Here is an 11,716-nt window from a genome sequence, read left to right on the forward strand (position 1 = left end):
TTTCTATTCACTTTCACTTTTTCTCTAGATTATTCTCAAGATTTAATTGAAAATCATAAAAATAATAAAAGGCGGAGATGTTAAAACTATAATCAACTGTATTGTACCTTTACATTGAAGTATTCAATATAAAAGTCAAGAAAGGTAAAGGTTACACTGTCATGTAACTCTTTTATCAAACCTTCATTCAAGAATCTTTTAATGTTTAAATTAATTATCTTCGCACTTTTCTTTTTTGTCTGAACAATCTCCATAGTATTTTTCGACAATGAAAATATTTATGGCACACTAACTCAAATGAGTCGCTGTAAACACGATTTCTTATTGTTTTAATAACATGTGAAAATAATTTAATATCAAAGGAAGCTGTCATTTTAGCACAATGCTTGATTAAATGTGGGAACAATATATCACGAAGTTGGAGAAAAACAATCTTGGTTCCGGCCTCTTAATTTGCATACCTTCTTGTGAAAACAGATTGAAGATAAACAGTAAAGACACTTGTGTTTATAAACAGAATATTATCTACTTGGTAGGGGAGACTGGGGTACGGTAATGACAGTCGTCATAATAGCCATGTACTGATTTTGAAATAGGGTCCAAAGGAAGAAAGATGAAGTATGTTTATTCGAACAAGTTTTCATTATTGCTTTCAGTCAGCGCCCTACATTGACATGAGTCAAAAGTCAAACAAATGAAAAAAAGTCAAAATAAATCTACAAGATTCGTTCACATCAAAGGTGTGTTACTGAACCCTTACTGACCCCTATCATATGTTGTAATGATTATAATATATATATATATATATATATATATATAAATTTTTAATTTACATTTCTTTGGTTATTATATACACAATAAAACGCTTTAAATAACCATCATTCTTCTTTAAAATCCCATTAGTCAAAATGACACCAAGGTGAAATATATTTTAGTTGCAAGTCAAAAATGGTAAAGATTCCCAAGGATATAATATATACATGTATATTATACATGTTATATCTTGTATATAATATATACGTGCAATAAAGCAATTAGTAATCAATTTATCATTATATAATAAATTTATTTTATATATGAATGTTACGGTTAATGAAATCGATTCTAACTGAATCATAACAATTGAATAATTTTTTTTTAAAATTGAAGTTGTCTGTAGACATTGATAGTATTTTTAATAAATATACAAAACTTTGAAAATAAGTATTACTTTGTTTAAATTTTGGATCCTAATATTATACATATTGAGTTCTACCATTGCACAATTTCTATGTTCCGTTCTCTCAAAAACTCGATTTCTAGTTTCTGCACTCTTTGCTCCGCATCTCCGTATCTCCGTAACAGCTGGATCTGCCTTTGCCAAAAACTAATCAGCACATCTACTTATCAATAGGAATTGAATGTTTTTTGAACCATCCAAATCGGTTGATACGTGCGCCCGAAAACATGGACGAAAAAATGCGGATATACAAAACACACACACACACACAACCATATTTTCTGAGGTATGCCAAAATATTCAGAAACCGTCTGAAACGTAAAGATATGCCAAAATTTTCATTTTAGATTTTTGGCCCATTACTATAACTTACCCTACGGAAAGTTAATAATATCTTGACCAAATCGATTTCCAAATATTAAATTTTATCTAAATAATTAAAATTAGTCTAAATGGTACCTATAAAATAAATAACCTACGCAATTTACCGGAACAACAAAAAACAATTTATATTATATCCGAGTATATTAAATTTATAATCTTAACCCAAGTTCTAAGAACATTTTATTCATTTATAATTGAAATTAAGGTACTTTTAAAATTGTGACGATAACATTTTGAATCTCAGACACTGCTCATTTCTTTAAACTTTGATAAAATTGTTATAAATGAATTTTTTTTCGTATTTCTATAATATTTTAGAATTTTTCAAAAAAAAAACATAAATTCTATCATACAAAGAATAAAAAAAAATTAATTGCGATGAAACAGCCTATCTCTCTTAAACAGAACTCTAATCAAACTCCAACGTATGATATCTTTCGAACAGTTTTTGTTTTTCCAAAATTGGATCAGGCCAAACTTTTTTACCGAAACTTTAATTATTTTGTTAATATTTATAGAGACAAAAAATGTTTGCCTTATCTATTAACTAAAAAAGCATTGGCTGGATCTTTAAAAATCATTTGCATTGTAGAAACCTCAATCAGAATGTCAGAAACCAGTACAATTGTCAAATATATAATTCCAGACTGATGTTAACCTCATGTAAAGGTATAATAATAATATAGCTGCTACTATTCGCAAGCACCTTAGATCTTAACAGCTAATTTTCTTATATTTTTATATAATTGCAAATTGTCTGAAAGGTAGTCTGTAATATTGTTGGCTAATAAATAAGATGATATTTCTAAGAGCTACCCAGTGGTAGTCATTTTAAGATTGAAAAATTATTGGAGAGAAGATACAGAAAAAATAATTATAAATCTAAATTACATATTGACTATGCTAAATTTAACGGGTTTATTAATTAATAATCATTTATTAAGGCTTATGGTCTAAATTTCTTCTTCTTTTAAGTCTTCTGTGAAAAGCAAATCTTTTGCAAGTTGATTCGTATGGTTTTACAATCTTGCACTGTACTTGGATGCATGTTTTTCGATTTCTTTTGTTATTGTTCATATATTAATTTTTCTGTTGTATCTGGGGTCTTGGTAGATTAGCCAATTTGAGACATACTTAGGTGCCCATAATATTTTTTTAAAAAAAATATTTTGTTGCATTATGATTATATTGGTTTGACTTGTGCTATCCTAAATAATTGGTTCGCCCGTAGGTAAGGGGTTAAGACGGGACTTGTTTCAGAGGTCTCGGGTTCGATACCCTTCGAGCAGCCCGTTGTCAGGCAGCAGTGACAACGATTTTCACTTGGAAATATAGATAGCAATATGTTTCCAAGTAAAAATAGCCTTCACCCGGCATTGCTGCACCATACTCGCCCTATTACAGAAATTGTAATAATAATATATCATACAGAGATGTGACAACTCATTGGGTTGCAGACTAGTATAAAGTCAAAATCAGCACAACAGCTTATTAAAAGATTATGATTTCTGTTCAAAAATAATAATAAAAAAAATATCCTAAATAATAATGCTGTATGTCAATATTGGTTTTGAGACTACACCAGCCAAAAATCGTCTATCAACACTATCTAGTTTTCCCTCTCTGGAAGTAGACGTTATAAACAAAGATTTTTTTTAAATCATGGATGTTTGGGATTATATTGTGCTTCTTTGCTTGAGATTTTGGACGTCCCTGACAAATAAGAATAATTAATTTTGAAGAAACCGCGGAAGATGCTCCTCGTTTGATTGGTTTATGGATTTACTACGTCGCCGTCCATCAGCTTTCTTCTCGGCAGACAAGGCGACGCGTCTCGCTGTCTGGCAGGTTTTATAATTTTCTCAGAACATGATTTCTATAATTAAATATGAGAGACATCATGAACACTCTGACCAGATGATAGATGATGCTAATTAACTTTTCCTCGAGATAACAATATAACATTAAGTGTGTGTATTTATTTTTTTGTGGATAATTTAGCAATGGTGTATATCGTGTATGTTTTGACTCATATTTCTAAAAAGGTTATTCACTACTTTCGCGCACATTTTGACCTCTGTTTGCTAGTATTTTGCAATTATTCATATGTTTTCTGTTGTATGATTAACTGCTTGTCAATGTTTTTTGGTAAAATATTAAGATTGAAGAGATAATTATATAGTTTGTGTTATTTTAGCGATTTGGAGCTTAATTAAGTTTGTTTTTTCAAAACGTTTTTGTAGTCTTTTGAAATCTGAAATTAATCTTTTTATAACGTAAACATTTCAAATTCAAAAGTAATATAAAAACATTTAGGTATGAGCATTGATTGCATTATTTACAAATAAAATCTTTTAATAAAATTAATATTACAATAGCTTACATGTTAACTACAGCATATATTAATTATACTTAACTTAAAAACATTTATATATTTGTTGAATGGCACAAAATTCAAATCTTGCTTTAAAAAATTTCATCATTGTGATTCCATAAATTTTAAAAATATGTTAAGCTCAATTCGTAGCACAAAATCAATTTTTTCTGGGTTTCTTTCCATTTCGAAAAAATAAAATTGACAATTTACATAAATATTTTCAATACAATGTTTTGTATTTTAATGTGCCTTTATGCTGACTGCAACGAAAATCAGATAATTATAGTAAATTAACATTTATCGGTTTTGTTTTTGAAAAATCGCTTACATACTTCTAGACATTTACTTTATTAATATTTAGGAGATTCGACTTTTGAGTAATATACAACCTTTCATCAGTGGTGTTGTGCTAATATTTTTTTTGCCGGAACGCTAAAATTTAAAATCGGGTTCATAAACTGGTTCAAAAAATTTGATATATTTCGATAAGAACTCATAAATCTAATATATTGACTTCTTATATAATTAACTCTATTATATACAGCATAATACAAGAATATAATTTATAATCTTCAATAATATTAATTATATTTATTCTGGTATTATTTGTATTCATTAATACCTACAGGTAATTATTATGATAGAAAAGTACTCAAGATTTTTTACAATACTTTATAAGACTTAACCTATTAATATGATAGATAACTTATTACCTATCATACTATACTATATTATTGTATATCATAGATAGATATCTATTATATATCATACCGTGTGAGATACCTATACCGTCATTAACTTATTATATACCTACATATACCTTTTACTTCTTATAAATACTTCTTATAAATACTACATATAATACTACTGTCCCTATGTATTATCTCTATCTATCTATTGCCTATACCGGGAATTGAACCCGGGACCTCCGCGTGGAAGTCGCGCACCTTAACCACTACCCTATCGGGTATCCCCATTAATAATATAATATGGGACACACTGTTGTTTCCCGCGGGTCATTTTCTAATTAATTAGGTAATTAATACTAAGGTGGCGCGACGACACGCGAAAAAAGACGGTTGATTGTAGCGTACGGTGGTGTAGTGGTTAAGGTCGTCGCGTGCCACGCGGCGGACCCGGGTTCGAATCTCGGTAGGGTTAATGTAGAGTGTAAGGCAAATTATAGGTAATAGAATATATAGTAGATATAGGTTAGGTGTATTCGGTATACAATGTAGGGATTTGAGAGTATATGATGAAATATAGCGTATGGCATAGATGTAAGGCGTGTAGTATAGAATGCAACGTATAGTCATACGTAAGGCTATAAAAATACACGAATACGAACCTATGATTTAGGTGTTAACGTATAAGAAATGCGAATAAGATTATAAGATTTAATTTATAAATGTTATTTTTTCTATAAGAATTTTTATCTTATTTTATTTGCCGTTATCACTTCATAGAAAATTAATTACTTCACTTTTAAACGATTGTGTGCACTGTGCGACAATAGACCTAAAACTATAAATTTTATTAAATGTTTGAGTAACTTGTGCGAGCTGAATTTCTCAAGATGTTCTTAGTCTCGCAACTTACTGAATTCTAAAAATTCTAAATTTAAAAATATAATATAAAAATTATTATACCGCTGTCTGGAAGGGACGGCAATTTATAAATATACAGACTAATACATACAGAAGTTGAAATTTTTCTATAATCCGTAATATTGAGAAAGTTTGCATTAGACCTAAAAAGGGATGCGTATTTACCTAAGCTATGGAAATATATATGGAAAAATTATATGATTTGCACATGCATCCTGTGCTCACTTAAACTAAACAATGATCATAATATATTTAACGAATTTTTAACAGTATTTACAAATTACATTCAAATCACCCAAAACAAGTAGGTTAAAGTCGTGTAATTTTTTAATTTGCCTCCCCTCTTTAAATTTAAAAATGGATTTTTCTGTGGGGGATGCGCCCACCTTGGGAATTACTAGTCTAGGAGTACAATTTTTCAATCTACCACCAGGTTAAAATAATTGAGTGATCATCAATTCCACAGCACCTTCATCGGATTTTTAAAAGATCAAAGTTTCTATGAATGTGCATACAAATCTCAAATTGTAGGCCGAAATTGAGACAATAAATCTATTGAAATATCAGGGTAACTCTTTTGCTATAAATTATCAACTAATTTACCAATAAATAAATATCAATAAAAATATGATTAAAAAAATTACCAATAAATGTTGGATTGTAAAAATTTACAAGCAATCAAACGGCTTATATTTTTGCTTTAGATGGCAAAAAATTCATCCAATTATTAAAATATTACATTTTTTTGCAGTTCTTATACTTTTGTATTTATCGAATTGCTTTTTTTCGCTACAATCAATTTCCATCATATGAATGTCTTAAATTATTTATTTTATTCGACTAACGCCCGCTATGTCCGAATCAAGTCCAACTTATATCCGAAATATGAGGGCGTCAGACACTTTTCGGTCTTAAAGTAACATATGTGAAATTTGAAATACACTTATGTATTGTAATTAATATTTCAGTTCATACACCTCAATTTGTAACTAAATTAAAAACGACTGTGATAAAACGCTTTCATTCATTTTCAAAATAATGGAACAATTGGTACATTATTCAAACATATCTTAATTTACAACTTTTTCATTAGATGTAGAGCGACATAACATTACTAAATTTTTTTATAGAAAAAAGAAATCAGAAGAATAAACGCAAGTTAGTATTTAGTTAGAAATAAGAGGAGTTAGTGGAATACCTGCATTCATATTTTTACAGGAATTATAATTTAGTATCGCATAATCTGATAAAAGCATTGTTGTTTAGTTTACGAGACTTTTAAAAAAACGTTATTTAATTGTTTTATAAGATGTATTTTTAATTTTAAGTTAGATTCAACAGTTTTTATTGTATAACCTTTAAAAAAGCTTACACGTGGGCGGAGTAAAAAAGACCAAGATGTAAACAATAAAAATTAGTAAATAAGGATACAAATTCGGTTCACAAGAGAAGTCACATAAATGGTTGTTTCAACTATTTCTGACGAAATACCAGATCAAGGTTATATACAGTGGTATTTTTGCAAAAACTGCACCCATGAAATTTATATTCTGCATTATTTGAATAATGTAGCTATTATTTCATAAATTTAAAATTAATAGTAAGACATTGGATCTGTTTGCCCCCTGGCCGTCGCATTTGATCCCGTTTATGGAGTAAAAAAGACCAGGTGTCAAATTTTTGAAATATAAAACAAACATTTCTACAATACTAAGATAGGTGGCAGTTTTACTGAACATGATCAGATAGTGTTTGTTTGATGTGTGTTATTTGGTGCAGTTTTCACATTATAATTGCTCAAAGTAAAATTAGACCTTTGTATCTCTTCCAAAAAAATAGAAAAAACACATTTCTACAATGCTGAATTAGCTGGCAGTTCTACTGAACACTTTCAGATAATTGTTTGTTTTATATGTGTTATTTGATGTGATATAGCTTTTTTAGTTTTCACAATATAATTGTTCAAAGTTAAATTAAACCTTTGCAACCCGCCCTACCTTATATGTTCTACTGTTTTCAACGGATTTTTTGAATGTTAATTTAAAAATTACTCATAAATGATTCAACCTAAATTATAAATTCAATGAAGATACATTTATAGGGAAAAATGCTATATAAAAATGTACTGGTGCTTCAGATAAATGAAACTATTTTCTCAATTTAACTGATATTTAAACATTTTACAAGTAGTTCTACACCCTGCTACTAGCGCCTCTAGTGACGCAATTCGCAATTATTTCAATGAACCCGAAATATCCTTCAAGAGAACTATTTTCTTATTTAAGTATTATCTATACTACCATTAAAAATCTGGTTGCAAGAAAACTTTGAACTAGTGATATCACATCTGAACATCTTTATCCATATAATATGATCAATCGGATTATTATAGAAGACGATCAAATCGCATGGTCAACGTTGGCAGCAGGGTGGCTTTAATAATAACACCGATTATTCTTCTCGGTCTCTCGAGTTCCACTCGTAATGACCCAACATACGTCACAGGTGCCGGATGTGCCGTCGGTCTGTTATTACACGTCATGAGTCAAAGACGACTCTGTTTGCGAGTCAAAGCAAGCAATTAAAGACCATGTAGGGGAGGTCGGGGGGAAAAGGGATGACATTTATATTACAGTATTTAACTTAACTAAAGAAAATTTTATGTTTCCGCCAGAAATTCCGATTTGCTTATTTTATGTTTTGTAGAAATTTCAAGTCATTCTGAATCGTTTGGGATCAAAATCGCAAAAAGGTGTTTGTGTGGACCGATTTTTGACTATAGGAAACACAATTATTTCTACGGTTTATCAACTTCCCATAGGTATACATGTAGACAAGTAGTTATAGTATCGCAAAAAAATCGAAAATAAAAACTGGCAGTAAAAATAAAAAATGATAAGCAAGTTGGCAGTTGTACAGGTAGATATATAGACAAGTAGGCAGATAAGCAGTCATCAGGCAGTAAAGTAGAAAAGGAGACAAACTAATGGTGCATGGATCTTGCCTTAAAGCAAGTAAAAAAAATATTTTAAATTGACTTTTTTGAAAAATTTGAATTATTTTTATAAATATTTTTTTATTTCTGAATTTTTCTCAAACGCAGTGTTCCGCAGTCTAACGCTTGAGCATAATAAATCTATAAATTTTATATTAATATCCATAAATGTACACAAAATTCATACTTATTATTAAAATCTTTATAAATTATTAACTTCCCGAAGGAGATGTTTATGTTTTTATCAAAAAATCCGATTCGCTAATTTTATGTTTCCTCGACGTTTCAAGCCATTCTGAGTCGAATGAGACCAAATTTGGAAAAAGTATGTGCGTGTGTATGTGTGTATGTGTGTATGTGAACAGATTTTTTGCCGTAAATGGACGTTTTCTCAAAAACGACTGGACCGATTACAAAAATTTAAAAGCCATCCGATGTATTTCGATGAGGACTATCGTTTGTCAGTGCGCTTCGATCAGCCAAGCCGTTTCTTTGTAAACCGCAGAAAAGTGAAAAAAATTAGTTCAAGATATTGATTGGAAATCGTGCTGATTAGTTTTTGGTAAAGATCGGCAGAGCCGTTTTCTTGTAATAAAGTGTTAAAAAAATTTTTTTTTGACGATTTTAATTATTATTTTTTTGACGGTTGATACCATAGTCTTCTAGATCATACTAAAATATTACGGCCCTACGACAACCCGTGTAACTTCAAAAATTCGTCAAAGTTTGTAAATATTGGTATCGTTTTTTTTTTTGGCATTTGTCAAAATTAGACCTTTCATCGATGTTTTCTCAAAAACGCCTGAACCGATTTCAGAAATTTAAAAGCCATTTGATGTATCTCGATGAGGACTATCGTTTGTCAGTTTCGTGCGACGATCTGCTATAAGCCGTTTCTTTGTAATTTCGAGAAAAGTGTTAAACTTTTCGTCCACATTTAAGCTCAAACTACCCAATCGATTTTAAAAATCATGAATTGTTCGAAAGATATTAGTTGGGAATGATACTGATTAGTTTTAGTATTTAAAAATCTACCGAGTCATTTTCTTGTAATTAACTGTTGAAAAAAAAATTAAGCCTATTTCTATGGAACTTATTTTGGCGATATATATCATTGTCTTATAGAACTTACTAAAATATTACGCCCTTACGGCAAGTAGTTTAATTTTAAAAATTCATCAACGAAAATGAGTAGTTTTTTGTGTAGGGATCATTTTTGAGCTCCCTTCCCAAAAACTTGATCAGTTTTTTATTTCGTCAATTCAAGTGAAATGTTTTCTGAATAATTCAAATCGGTCGCCCCGTTCCCTCAACAACTGAATTACCATTTTGGTAAACTAGTGAACAGATAGAATGACATACCGGTATATAGTTAAAAAAGTAGAAAATTTGGCAGATAGGCAAGTAAGCAGGTAGATGTGTGGTAAGGTATAGAAGTAGACAGGTAGACAAGTAGAGCATATCAAAAATAAAATTATAATTGATTAAGGACCTATTCTGCTGTAAAATCGATTAATGTTATGGCAAAGCTAAGTTACGTAGCGCTTCTCATACAAAATGATAATAAACACTGTCAAAGTTACTCTTCGAGGCTGTTAGAAGAAAAATCGAACCCTGAACTTCTGATTCAAGTCCAGTATTTCTACCCGCTTTTATCTACGAGCAATCCCCTAACCAACATTTTATATTATTCAGAGTTTGCAAAAAATAGCTTATTTATAAAATCAAATTCATCTTTTTAATTAGGTCATCCTGAAACATTTTGATGGTAACAACTTTGAAATTTGAAGGAAAGTTGCAAATTATAGTTATATCACATTTAGCCATGTTTTCCTCTAATACGATACTCAAAGATTGTGCTGCAGAGATTCTGTCAGATGTCATTATGTTATCAAACCATTGCCGTAGAATAATTCGTATTTATCGACGTAGTGTAGTAATGGTTTGTAATCATTGATCGGTCCCTTTAATCATGTATTATGGTGAGAAGGCGATAATTTTATTACTTATCGATAGATGCTTAATTACATTTCTGTAATTGAACCTGTAAGTCTGTAACTTAATTGCGTTTAATTAGTTATGGCACAAAATTATTGGAGTTATTTAAAAAAAACTCCACAGCAATAAATCGTTCATAATTATAAAGCATTCCATGCAAACGCAGAAAAAGCGTTTTCAAACACCTATCAAATTAATTCTGCTGTGTATACTGTCGCAAATTTTAACATAGTATCTTCGTCGAAATGGCAACCTAGGGGTCAAGAATTTCTTAATTTTTATATGTAAGTTTCATACATGAGATATGTGTATCTGATAGTGTAGCCAAGTGTGTTGCAGCAATGCCCACGAAACCATCTTGAGACCTATAACCTGAAGTGGAAATTTGATATCATACTGGCTGATGTTGGAATTAGTTTTGTGCCAGTCTACATTCTTAACAATTCTAGTGATTTATAATAAATTCAAAGGCATTGCATAATATTGTTCAAAGTGCTAAAACATACGTCAAATTCCTACAATTACCTTGGTGTTGCATGATTTACGTAAGAAAATCGATCATTCTCTAGTTAGTGAGATTAATCCATTCACGCTGTTGGTATTAAGATATTGGCATGATGACGTTGATACCATTCTAAATTGTAAATTATAAAGTGATTTATATATTGTAGTCATAGATGAAAATAATACATACCATCAATTACCAGTTATAATAGTTTATGTAGTATGTCACCTTCACTCCTCCACACAGTCAAAATAACTCCTTTATTAGATCCTCCAAATTAGATACCACAGTTATCCAGTCTTAACTGATGGCAACAATGTATTATATGTTTTAAAGATCTGGCACCTTAACCAGAGGTACAACTACTATCTTGATCAGATTTATGTCTCATATGAATATGTGATGTTGTGCCCTACTCAAAGTTAACAGAATATCGTTCGTGATCTTGTACTGGAGGCGACAGCTCTTATGACGCAGAGTGCTTAGATTGATCACATGGGACGAGTTTGCCAATATATAAAGTAATCTTCGTTTTTTCTGTACCTGTATATAGAAAAGAAATATGGATGATATTTGAATTTGAACTAAAATGAAAAATATGTCTTCTAATATGGTGCAGTTGGTTTTCGTC

Source organism: Ctenocephalides felis, unplaced genomic scaffold (assembly GCF_003426905.1).
Source record: "Ctenocephalides felis isolate EL2017-DRISC unplaced genomic scaffold, ASM342690v1 CF-g0.4_SCAFFOLD_01170, whole genome shotgun sequence".
In the NCBI taxonomy this organism is placed as follows: Eukaryota; Metazoa; Arthropoda; class Insecta; order Siphonaptera; family Pulicidae; genus Ctenocephalides; species Ctenocephalides felis.